This window comes from Protopterus annectens, chromosome 17.part0, assembly GCF_019279795.1.
Source record: "Protopterus annectens isolate FY-2018-M chromosome 17.part0, PAN1.0, whole genome shotgun sequence".
Taxonomy (NCBI): domain Eukaryota; kingdom Metazoa; phylum Chordata; order Ceratodontiformes; family Protopteridae; genus Protopterus; species Protopterus annectens.
This window is the reverse complement of record NC_056751.1, coordinates 490677214-490690911: the sequence shown is the minus strand read 5'-3', so window position 1 is coordinate 490690911 and position 13698 is coordinate 490677214.

Sequence of the window (13698 nt, the reverse complement as noted above, 5' to 3'; positions counted from 1 at the left end):
GGCTGCACTTACTTTGAAGACTCATATCCTTTGGAGATGGCTACACTATGCTGTGCCTGTTCTATTAGACGGTAGTGGCCAGAGCTATCTTCACAGTGACATGCTGGGGTAGTAGCATAAAGAAAGATGATGCAAACAGACTCAATAAATTGGTAAGGATGGTTTACTAGGATAAGGATGAGAAAAACTGAACAATGTTGAAACCATGCTTGAGAGAAGAATGGTAACATGACTGAAGTCCATCATGGAAAATATTGACCATCCACTCAGAGAAATTCCTTTAGCAGAAGACTGACGAGCATAAAGTGCTCCGCTGAATGTCAGAGAAAATCCTTCCTGCCCACAGTCATCAGACTCCATAATGCCTTCTACCATCTTAACACCACCCTGACTACTGAAGGAGACCACATAGCGCAATGTTGAAACATGGATAAGAACCCCCCCCCATCCCTTTTATCTCTCTTTTATCTCTGTTTTTTCAGTGCAATAGTAATTGATGTAATTATCATTACATAAAACAGCACCCTATACATATTAAAAATCCTTAGATAGATACATTCATGTATATGAACAAATACATGTACAAAGTCATGCTATCGTACTTTATTTCTAACAGCACCCTATACATACATTAAAAAGCCTCAGATATATTCAGGTATATGAACAAATGTATGCATACATACATTGAAAAGCCTCAGCTATATTCATGGATATGAACAAATGCATGTACAAAGCCATGCTATTGTACGTTATTTCTAACAGCACCCTATACGTATTAAAAAGCCTCAGATATATTCATGTATATGAACAAATGCATGTACAAAGTCATGCTATCGTACTTTATTTCTAACAGCACCCTATACATACATTAAAAAGCCTCAGATATATTCATGTATATGAATAAATGCATGTACAAAGTCATGCCATCGTATTTATTTGTAACAGCACCCTATACATACATTAAAAAGCCTCAGATATATTCATGTATGTGAACAAATGCAGGTACAAAGTCATGCTATCGTAACTTATATGTAACAGCACCCTATACATACATTAAAAAGCCTCAGATATATTCACGTATATGAACATATACATGTACAAAGTCATGCTATCGTACTTTATTTCTACGATCTACTTACTCTGGTTTAAGAGTAAAAGCGTCATTCAAGGACAGGTGGATGTTGAGCTCTAGGCTGTCTCAGAATATAATACAATCGCTGACCATTCTTGTATCTTCATTATTAGGGATACAAGTAAAAAGTGAGTCAACAACTAAGGTGACCATATAGTAAGTAAGAGTGGTAATGTTCACTTATAAAACTGTTGTAAAAAGTCAGTAATATCTTTGATAATAGTATATGATGCACTTAAAACCTGCTGGGCTCTGTCACTCACCCCCTTGCTGACACTATGGGGCATAAGCGAGGTTCACTAAGATATTTGTGCGCCTTAGGAATACTATACATGAAAGGAATTAAAAGGTGTTTGAACAGGTAAATAATTAAAAATATCTTGTGTTATACACCCTTGTTTAACATATTAATAACCTGCATGTTTACAGATTTATCAACATTTTTTACTTCAAAACTAATAAGTTTGTAGTCTACAGTATTTAAGATAAGATACATTTGGCTTACATACTTAACTTTATCCAATACTACAACATCCCCTCCCTTGTCAGCAGGTTTAACCACAATACTCTCATCTGTACATAAAGACTGAAACTGCCTGATACGCTTCTTTATTTAAGTTATGAAAACTTTTTTTTTTTACTGTAAGTACTATACAAGTCATATTTCTTTTTCAACAAACTTCTCAAAAAGAGTGACAATAGAATTTGAAAAATAGTGCTTCTATGACTTTGAACAGCTCTAGTTTCATTCTGTTTGTTGGAGCAGCAATTTAAAATTCAGCTTTCTTTACAATTTTAGTTCAGTTAAGTTTTGTGCTACATCAATACAGTCAGTAGCTATAAAAGTTCAAATCTTTGTTTAAAACTTTAATTTCAGGTTCAGTTAATTGGTATTTTAATAAGTTAAAAACAATACTTACTGCTTCTGAACCTGATGGGTTATTTAATATACCTACATGGTGTTGCTCTGCTTCCTTTCTTGTTGCCTGAATCTTCTCTTCCATTTGGGAGGCATCAGAAAGGGTTCCATTTGGTTGTGTTGAAAAACTGGAACTTCTATTGGATCCAGAGCTGTAATGTCACTTTCATCCACAGTAGTAGCAGGATGGCTAGGAGAAGTTGTAGTTAAATTCCACAGGCCTAGTAATATGGTGTTCATACACACCAAACACAATGTTAGACTGCTCAGCTTCTGAGGGAGTGTTAGCTGGATCACTTCCTGATTGATTAATTGTGGAGGTGTAACCTGTTGCTTCGTAACTCACTTTGTATTTTCCAGGAAAAAGCATCTTCCCTTTTAAAGTCATAAAGTGCATGTTTTAATTTTCTTTTCTTTTCTCCTATAAGTGTCTGCTCAGAAACAACAATAGCATCAATAGTTTGGCTCAGCAGAACTGAACGGACATTGTTTTCCATAGTAGAAACAAGCTCATCATATTGTTTAAAAACTTCAGCTTTTAAGGACTTCTCTGTGGGCTCAAAGATTGTATTCATTAGGTTTATATACTGAAAATATAAGTTTAAGTTCAAATTCTGTCACTGTTTTAATAAATCTGGGTTAACATCACAGTATGTGGGAATTTTCAAAACATGTAGCCCTCGAGGTACATTTTTTGTTTGCAAATATGCATTAAAGCCGAAGTGTTGTCATTGTAGTTTTTTCAAACTATACATATTATTTTCAGAAATTTTGCAGTTTTACCTTATATTGTTCAACTGATAGTTCCAAGTCTTGTTCATCCACCAGTTCATCACCATTCAGAGTCAATTCATGGAGCAATGGGTTGTGTTTGATTTCTATAAGATGTTGAATATGTTGTACAGGCATCCGTTGTACGTTACTTGTAGAAGGTAATTTGAACATACAACTCATGTCCAGCCAAGCCTCAAAATGAATTAAAATATAGCAAAAATAAAGAAACTGGCAGCAAATCTGGCCTCTCCACAAACGTAGTTATGACACCAAAACCAGAGTGTACCAGAGCCACGAGTATAAATCTGTTTATTCTGCTAGTAAAATCTTTTGAAGTAAAATTGCTTCCTCAGGCATCAAGTAACAGAATAAAAAACAAGTAAAAACCTCATCCTTGTGTAATACAACAAAAGTAGGTAGCACAAATCACATGATCCATTAAACCATTATACAATTAAAACATTTGAATATCCAGGTATTTTAAAAATATACTTGGCAAACAACATATATAAATCTATACGCAATCATATAGGTTCATAGGTTCATAGGTTCATAGGTTCATACTAGGCTATCTGCCCAAGGGCATTTATAAGCCTAGCCCATAGTTATGTGGCTTTCGCCACCCCTTTAGTTTGAATAAAAACTATGCCTATCATTTTTCTGTGCCTCTGTCAAGCAGTGACACTGAAGTAATCCCTGGGGTATATCTGCGATCTCCCATCCATTGGTCAAGATTCCTCTTGAACAAGGCCAGCGAGGTGCTCTGCCTCACATGTACCGGGATTTTGTTCCACAGCATAGGGAGTCTCTGGGTGATGAATCTGTCCCTCCAGCACGTTCTATTTATAACCGTGTCAAGGTTTAAGTCTCCGCCCTTGTGGTTCTGAGGGATCTAGATTTTTGAGGTGAAGCATATTCATCAAATCTGGGTTTGACATGGCCTTATATGTCAGGCACAGGTCACCTCTGAGCAAGCGGTATGAGACTGAATAGAGCTGGAGTTCTTTCAGTCGGGCAGCATAAGACATATTTTTGAGACCCTTTATCCTTTTGGTGAGGAACTTTTGGGGCCTTTCAAGCTGCAGCAGGTGTCTGGTCAGATACATTCGAGCGGGGCATTGTACTCAATCATAGGTCTAATGAGTGATGAGTACAGGGGACGATGACCTCCCTTGATCTAGATGTGAATCCCTTCATGATCAGGTGGGCGATATAGAAGGTTTTCCTAACTACTTTAGCAACATGAGTGTCAAGCGAAGGCTACTGTCAACTTGGGTCCCCAGATCCCTGATGACATTTCTGTGCTCAGTGGATTGCCACCTATATGGTAGCTAGGGGTAACCTTGTTTTTCCCGAAGGGTATGACTATGCATTTTTTGGCGTTTAACTTCAGGCCATGGCTCTGGCACCAGTTATCCGTTTCTGTGAGGCCCTTCTGGAGGATATCTGTGTCAGATGTGTTTTCGACTATGGCGCCCAGTTTGCAGTCATCTGCAAACTTTGTCAGCCATAACCCTCCTGTGTTTGCTTGTACTTCAGAAAAGTAGATGCCGAACAAGAGTGGACCCAGGACTGAGCCCTGTGGGACACCACTTGTGACAGGCTTTGAGCCTGACATGGCTCCAGCAACTCTGACCCTGTGGGTTCTGTCACTTAGCCAGTTTGCAACCCATCTTGTGATGTATGGGTTTACATTCAAGCTGATGAGTTTTTCGATGATACCTGAGTGGGGTATTGTGTCGAAGGCCTTTGCCAGGTCGAGGTAGGCTGTATGGACTGCCTTTCCCTCATCAATGGCCTTGGTGACTGTCTCGAAAAAGTCAACCAAGTTTAAGAGGCAGGATCTGCCTTTGACAAAGCCAAACTGGGTTGGATCCAAAGTCTGCAAGTTCCCTATGTCTTTATTTATGAGTTCCATTATGATCCTCTCCATGGCTTTGCAGATAAGGCTTGTCAAGCTAATGGGGCGGTAATTTCCAGGGTCTGTGGAGGCACCGCCCTTATGAAGTGGGACCACAGTCGCTGTGCGCCACTCCTTGGGTACGTATCCTGAGGTGAGGCTAAGATTAAACAGCTTTCCTAACTGTGGGTTTAATTCCTCGTTGAGTTCATGAAGCACACAGCCGGGGACACCATCCGGTCCATGGATGTTGTGTTTTTTGCCTTAGTGAGGGCAGTTCTCACCTGGGCATTGGAGATGTTTGGGGGGCTACAATCCTCTGGAATAGATATCTCTCTTTTGGGGGAGGGAGAAGTTTGCACTGAACCTGTCAGCCAGTATGTTAGCAATGTGTGTAGGTTCAGTAATTTTCACATCATTTTGAACTAATTCTGAGCATATCTGGGAGTTTCCTCCTAGGTTTCTAACATAGCTAAAGAAGGCCTTATGATTGTCTTTAGAGTCCTTGGCGATTTTTCTCTCAAAATTTGCCTTGGATGATTTTATGAGAGCTCTTAGTTTTTTACTTATAATGATCAAAGGTGTCTTACCTTTCAAGGAATTTGCTCTATCTTGTAGTAGCTTCCTCCTTTTGTTGTAGAGCTTGTTTATGGCTGGGGTCCACCAGACTGGGCGCTTGCCTTTGGTACAGAGAGTCTTAGTTTTGTTTGGGATTGCCTGATCCATGCAGTCCTGTAGGTGCTGGTAGAAGGCATTTGTAAGTGATTCAGCGGTTTGAGTAATGTTTACCACTGGCTCAGGGGCCTTAAAGGAGACCACACTAGTTTTTAGAAGTGTGAAATCGGCTTTTGAGAAGTTTTTCACTGTGGTCTTTTTTGTTTCAGGTGGGGGCGGGATGAGGACCTCCAGCGAGATTAGTTTATGATCTCATCTCACCAGTGAGGGGTATACTTCCGGTGTTGAACATTTTGATCCCATGTTCGTGATGATGAGATCAAGTATGTTTTCTCCTCTTGTGGGGATGGTGACTAGTTGTTCCATGGCATTTGAGTTTATGAACTCCAGGAATCTTTGGGTTAGAGTGTTCGGGCTTGAGTAGTGTTCCCAGTCTATATTAGGGTAGTTGAAGTCACCTAGTATGATGGTGTTTGGAGATACATTTATCCTCCAATGTTTTCAGGAAGGTCATGTGAGGTTCCTGAGTTTGAGAGGGTGGCCTGTAACATGCTACAAATTGCAGAGCAGTCTTGCCTATGGTTAATTGCACCTGGATGGTCTCCGATGCATCGTGCGTTGCCACCAACCTTGAGGTGTGGGTGTCCTTTATGAATATGGACACCCCCCTCCTTTCTTGGTGTTGTCCGGATTTTGGGGCGGAGCATGATATGAGGTGAAACCTGTTAGTGCTGGGGTGCTCTCAGGAGCCTTGAACCAGGTTTCTGTCACAGCACAGACATCAATGTTCTCCATATTGAGAAGGGCCTCGAGTGCATGCATCTTGAGAGTGAGACTTCTGGCATTGAGCAGCATTACCCTTAGTTTTTCCTTTTTGGTGTTCTAGGGTGGTAGGTTTAGAATTTGAGCCTTGCCTAAAAAAGGCACTATGGGGGTGGCAAGAGCCTTTGCCAATATCCGGAAGCCCAGGGGTGACAGGTGCAAGCCGTCCCTTGTGAAGCAGCGTGGCTTGTCCAGCATGTCATCCCAGGCAGACAGACATTGGATCCCCTTTGAATGACACCAGAATTTAAGCCAATTATTAAAGCTGATCATCTTATCACTGTATTGTGGCATCATTCTAGGTGAAGGTAGAATACTGCTCAAGGTCAGGGTCATACCTGCCTGGGCTACATAATCAGAGAGCTCCTTGATGTCTCTTTTCATGTAGTCCAAGGAGGTACGTCTCAGGTCGTTGACACCAGCGTGGACAATGACTGAGTCGTACTTGTACCTGCTGTTGAGAGACCTGAGTGCTTGCGTTATGTGGCGGATTCTAGCGCCCGACAGGCAGCTTACTGTGACCTTCTCCTTACTCAGTCTGGTGAGCGGGACGTCAGTGTGTCTGACTATGGAATCACCAATGACAAGTGTGTCTGGCATTTTGTTTGGCCTTAAGGGCTGTGACTGTTTGACACTCTGACTGTGTGGTCTATGTGTTGCATGTGTTGGGTCGTGAGGTGGTAGTTGTTTGGGTGTCTGCTTTGGTGGCCTCTGCTGTTTTGGTAAATTTTTGATCAGAGCCTCCGAGTATGTCTTTGTGTGAGTATGTGTATGATATAGTACATATATACATACAGACAATACCCTATGCATAAATTTAAAAGCCTCAAATATATTCATGTATATGAACAAACACATATACAAAATCATAATCATCTTCTTCTTCTGCTTTTGGCTTTTCCCGGTTAGGGTTCGCCACAGTGGATCACCTGTCCGCTCATGATTGGCAGTGAAGTTTTACAGTGTTGAGTTGCCAGCCTGGCACCCAACCTTCCACAATAGGGACACACATGCATGCACTCACACCTAGGGCTAATTTAGAGTGTCCAATCCACCTACAGCATTTCTTTGGGATGTGGGAGGAAACCGGATAACCCGGAGGAAACCAACAAAACCATAGGGAGGACATGCAGCCTCCGCACAGAAGGTACCCCAGCTGAGGATCGAACCGGAGAACCTCTTGCTGTGAGGTGGAAACGCTAACCTGTGCTCCACTGCAAAATCATAATATTTACTTTATTTCTAAGATCTACTAACTCTGGATTAAGAGTATAATCATCATTCAGGCAAGGTATAGATGACACACAGTTTTAAGTTTTGATTTTATATTCTATTCCTACACATCTTAGTGGATAGGACAAGAAAGATTTTGCAGAAAGACAAGAAAATAAATAAACATTAAGATTTAGAGCTCAATATCCATCTGGTCTGAATGATGCTTATACTCTTAAACCAGAGTTATTGGATCGTAGAAATAAAGTACGATAGCATGACTTTGTACAGGCATTTGTTCATATACGTGAATATATCTGAGGCTTTTTAATGTATGTATAGGGTGCTGTTACAAATAAAGTATGATAGCATGATTTTGTACATGCATTTGTTCATATACATGAATATATCTGAGGCTTTTTAATGTATGTATAGGATGCTGTTAGAAATAAAGTATGATAGCATGACTTTGTACATGCATTTGTTCATATACGGGAATATATCTGAGGCTTTTTAATGTATGTAAAGGGTGCTGTTAGAAATAAAGTATGATAGCATGACTTTGTACATGCATTTGTTCATATACATGAACATATCTGAGGCTTTTTAATACGTATAGGGTGCTGTTAGAAATAAAGTACGATAGCATGGCTTTCTACATGTATTTGTTCATATACATGAATATATCTGAGGCTTTTAATATGTATGGGGTGTTGTTAGAAATAAAGTACGATAGCTTGACTTTGTACATGCATTTGTGCATATACATGAACATATCTGAGGCTTTATAATATGTATAGGGTGCTGTTAGAACTAAAGTACGATAGCATGGCTTTGTACATGTATTTGTTCATATACATAAATATATCTGAGGATTTTTAATACGTATGGGGTGCTGTTAGAAATAAAGTACGATAGCATGACTTTGTACATGTATTTGTTCATATACATAAATATATCTGAGGCTTTTTAATACGTATGGGGTGCTGTTAGAAATAAAGTACGATAGCATGACTTTGTACAGGCATTTGTTCATATACGTGAATATATCTGAGGCTTTTTAATATGTATAGGGTGCTGTTAGAAATAAAGTACGATAGCATGACTTTGTACATGCATTTGTTCATATATGTGAATATATCTGAGGCTTTTTAATACGTATAGGGTGCTGTTAGAAATAAAGTACGATAGCATGACTTTTCACATGTTTTTGTTCATATACATGAATATATCTGAGGCTTTTTAATATATGTATAGGGGGATGTTAGAAATAAAGTATGATAGCATGACTTTGTACATGTATTTGTTCATATACATGAATATATCTGAGGCTTTTTAATACGTACAGGGTGCTGTTAGAAATAAAGTACGATAGCATGACTTTGCACATGTTTTTGTTCATATACATGAATATATCTGAGGCTTTTTAATATATGTATAGGGGGCTGTTAGAAATAAAGTATGACAGCATGACTTTGTACATGTATTTGTTCATATACATGAATATATCTGAGGCTTTTTAATACGTATAGGGTGCTGTTTGTTTATATGTATAGATGTACTATATGATTGTGTATAGCTTTATATACATTGTTTCCTGAGTGTATTTTTAAAATACCTGGGTGTTTAAATGGTTTAATTGTATAAAGATTTAATGAATCATGTGAATTGCGCTATCTGCTTTTGTTTTATTAGATAATGATGAGCTTTTTACTTGTTTTTTATTCTGTTACTTTATGCCTGAGGAAGCAGTTCTACTACAAAAGTTTTTACTAGCAGAATAAACAGATTCATTATTACTTGTGGCTCTGGTACACTCTGTTTTTTCTGTCTGTCTTGTGTAGTGGCAGTGTTATGGGAAAGTTTTAATGACTTTAAATTATTGAGTTTGGGTTGGGGAAAGTGGCAGCTTTAATGTTAGGGTCTGGACCCATTACTAAGGTGGTGTATGGAACATTTACCAGAACTTACAAATTGCTTAATTGCTTTCAGTAGTGTACATACACATGCAATGGGAAGGAATTGTAGGCCCTTGCAAAAATAAGTGTAAATGTCAGCTGTCAGGGGAGAGATTAAGGTCTATTTAAAGCACTCATAGATTATTTTATCTGTGGTGGCATGAATCTAAGAAGGAGGAATAGCATGCAAAACAATTCCATGCCCTGGGGGATTTTAGGATCAGCCATTAATAGTTGACCTAGACACACTCTGGAATAAAGCATGCCAATGCATTACTCTCAAAAAAATATGTTCCAAATTATTTCTTTCTTCCCTGTCATACCTCTAACATTTGCAATCTACCTGAGAAAAATTTGTTTGGAGTCTGCTTGAGGTATAAAAAACACTGATGCAAACACTTACAAGTAAAAATCCTAAATCATCTACATTTTGTTGCATATTTTTGAACCATACATATATCCTTCTATTTTTTTTTTGTGACTTGCTTATCCCATCTCTCTACCTAATCTTTTGTAACCTTCTCTGACTGGTTCTTTAGTTATTATGCAATATTTTATATGTCCTGTTAATTACCCCTTCTTTAACAGCAGATTCTGTTCTAGATTCAACTAAAGGCTCTTATCAGTGCTGGTCTTCCACTTAGGATTCCACTATCTCTTTTCTCTTTGCCTGTAATCTGATATCAATCCATAATAGAGAAAGCCTGCAGTTCAGATGTATTTCTGGCCTCTTCCTATTCTGTTACCTTTCCCAGTCTCAATATTTGTTCACAATACATTGGTTCCTTTGCCAGTTTTCTCCAGTAAATTCCTGCCCCCTCTTGCCTATTTCCTCTACCTCTAATTGCAGTCATCCCTAGCAGCAGAATCTTCTTTCTGCATTCCTGTGTTGGCTTATTTTTTAAAATGCTTTCTGCTATTTTAAGAATACAGTATTCTGTATGGCTATTGTTATTGTCCTTAAGGATCTCCATCCAAAAGCCCACTCCCTCCTTATTTCCTGAGCTTCTCCCTGTTTCATCATTATCCCTTTCTACTTTGAACTACAGCTTTCTTTTCATGCTATGTATAGGAGCCTTAATTGTGTAGCACTACATATCCCTTCAAATCAGGTAATCCCAATCCACCATGTTCTATTGGAAAAATTAACTTATCCCACCTGACTCTTGCCCTCTTCTCCTCCCAGATAAAATTTTTCAACTCTTTATAAACAAAAATATGCTTCACATTTATATAAAACTAAAGGTACTAAAACATTTTCACTTCATGTATACTGCTATCCGTATCTGTAAACAAGAGTTTCCAGTTCCTCAGTTTTTGTATTATCTTTTATTTAGCCTCATCCCACATATCTTTAGCAGCAATAACAGAATCCTTTTTAATCCATACTTCTAAGTACTTAATTTTATCAAGTCCCTATAAATTTGGGTATTGCTGAGCAGATTTGTGTATGATACATAGTTTACAGCTATACCTTTAGTTTTATCTTCAATAATTTTATAACACAAAAAGACTTAAAAGTGTCTCAAAATGTTCCACAACACTGAGATTGTCTTTTCTGGTTTTACCAGGTACAAAATAATATAATCTGAAAATAAAATAAAATTTCTTTATTATCATATCAATTATATCATTGAATTTCTGAACCCTTCATTTCTTTCTCAATGGTTCTAAAAATTATATAAATAACAAAGGAGAGAGAGGACATATCTGCCTCATTCCTCTTTTCACAAAGAACATATCAAAGAGGACCCCCCCCCCCACACACACACACACAAACACACATACTTTAATTTTCATCTCAAGTCCCTTATGTGTCATCCTATTTAACCTTATTATTGTATCAGGGAATGCAAATGTTTTCATCACCCTACTCATAAAATAGCAGCTTAATCTTTGAATTCATTCTCTATAACAAGACCCACTAACAACAGTGGCAATTTCCTACATTTTGCTTCCCTTTGGATCAGCATTGTTCTATTAATGTTGTCAAATGTTCGCCTACCTACAGAAAAATAGGTTGAGCTATATCTACTAATGCTGGTAATACAGTTGCCATTGTTTTAGCCATTAGAGACATAAGCACCTTATAATCATAGTTTAGAATTGAAATGAGCCTATATGAGCCTATATGAAGCTGGATTCAATGGGTCTTTACCATCTTAGTTTTTATAGTCACCACAGCTTTCTGCAAGAAAGTTGGTGCTTGCATTCCTTTTAAAATACTGTTAAACAAAACTTTCCATATCTTTATCACTTCCTTCCTTCTTAGCTTCCAAACTTCCACAGGAATATTATCTATTCTTGGAGTCTTTCCTGTAGATTGGTTATACATCACAATTTCTATCTTATATCATCCTATGCTAACTTTTAATAATTGAGGCTCATCTACCTCTAACCTTGGCATATTTAATTCTTCCATAAACACTTCCATGTATGTTTCTTTTCTTGATTTCTACATTTATCTCCTTTATACAGATTTCAATAATGTTTTCAAAATATTACCTGTATAGGATCTCTAGTTATTGTCATTGTCAACAACCCCATCTGCATCTTTTTAACTGAATCGTGCTAAAAGTTTTTGTTCTGTGGAATTATTATAACAAAAAAAAAAAAACAATAGCTTAGCAGCAATCTTTTTAAATTCATGCATATTACCCAATTAGTCCTTTATTTTCTCTTTAGTACTCTACATTTGTGCTTCTTCTTGTTCTGTGGTATTTATCCTTAGTTTACAATAGTTTAACCTTTGTCAGTCCCTCTAAACAATTATTGTTACTTTTTAACCATATCTCTTTTTTATTTTATTTCTACTCTATTTTTATACTCCACTTTCATCTTAGCCCATTTCTTAGCTATATCTTCTGAAGACATTTCTACCTTCACTAGTAATGCACAAATAATTTCCACTAATCATTCCTTAAATTTCTCTCTTTTTAACAGATAGGTCGGGAAGCACTAATGTCTTATTTTTACTTCATTACCCTGGATTGTTATCCTAGTTATTGTTGGTGGATGATCTGAAATAGGTATTGCATGTGTATCAAACCCTCCAACCACATGCACATACAATCTCTGTCCAACTGCTGTAACCCGGTGAATAACATAAAAATTCTCTTTGTTTCCTACTACTGAATCCACATCCTCCACACCAAACATCGCACAAGTTTCTTTGAAAATCTACCCTTTCTTTTTATACTTTCCCTTCTTGGCTCCCAGATGTATTCTTTCTGCTACAAATCAAATTCCTGTCCCCCATCAACAAGCAATATTCTCTGCCGAAAGCTGACTCTCTCTTCCAAAATGTTCTTAAGTTTCATTGTACCAGTTCTAGATGAAATATAAATACATGTTAGTGTAATCCTCCTCCCCTGACAGTAGCTCCCCACTACTACAATTCCACCATCACTATCCTTCCTCTCCTTGTCTATCACCACTGGAGTTCCTCTAGCAATTAATACAAGCACTTCCCTTTTCTTTTTTCCCAATTATTCCACTAAATAGCCATGCTGAAATCCTTCATTATCAAATTACCATGCTCAATTCTATCCATATGGGTCTCCTGTAGCATAGCTATTTGCACTCTACATTTTTTAATATAGTTCACTACTCTTTCAGCCACCGTAAAGGCAACACGTGTATAAAAGTTATTGAACATGCTGACTTTCAGTTTATGCATGATGGCTGAATGGAGAGAGGTTGTGTGTGTGTATGCAGCTAGTAAAGTGAAGTTTAATTTAGATACACAAACTAGTGCTTACAAATTGTGAATGTAATAAACATCCTAAACTCAAAACCCAACCCCAGTGTCTTGTTTAATTACATGTGACATGTGACATGGTGTCAGAATAGGATCCGAAGTTGAAGCAGCTCACAAACCATGAGGCATGCAAGTAGAAGTGGAGTAATATACAGGAGCGGCTCAAAGGTACTTAAATTCGATTTAAATCATTTTCAGTCACCAAACATGTAGAATGGCATTCCATGTCTTCAAAATAATTACCAAGTTATTTGAAATGTCTGAAATAGTGATATAATGATTAAAGTATGTGAAATCTCCTAAACATTCAAAATGTTCAAAAAGGTTAAGATGTCTGAATTTCTTTACAATATACAACTTTTTCAGAGTAACTAAAACTTTTTTAAAGTGTCTAAAGTGTCCAGAGTGTTCGGTATATTTGCAATGTTAAAATAAAGTATTTTCAGAGAGATTGTTGTACATTTGAGCAAAATTACAAGTACCAGGTCTATCGTTATGTTTAAAAGAAATTTGTTATTATGGCAGAGGGATTTCACAGACCTGAAC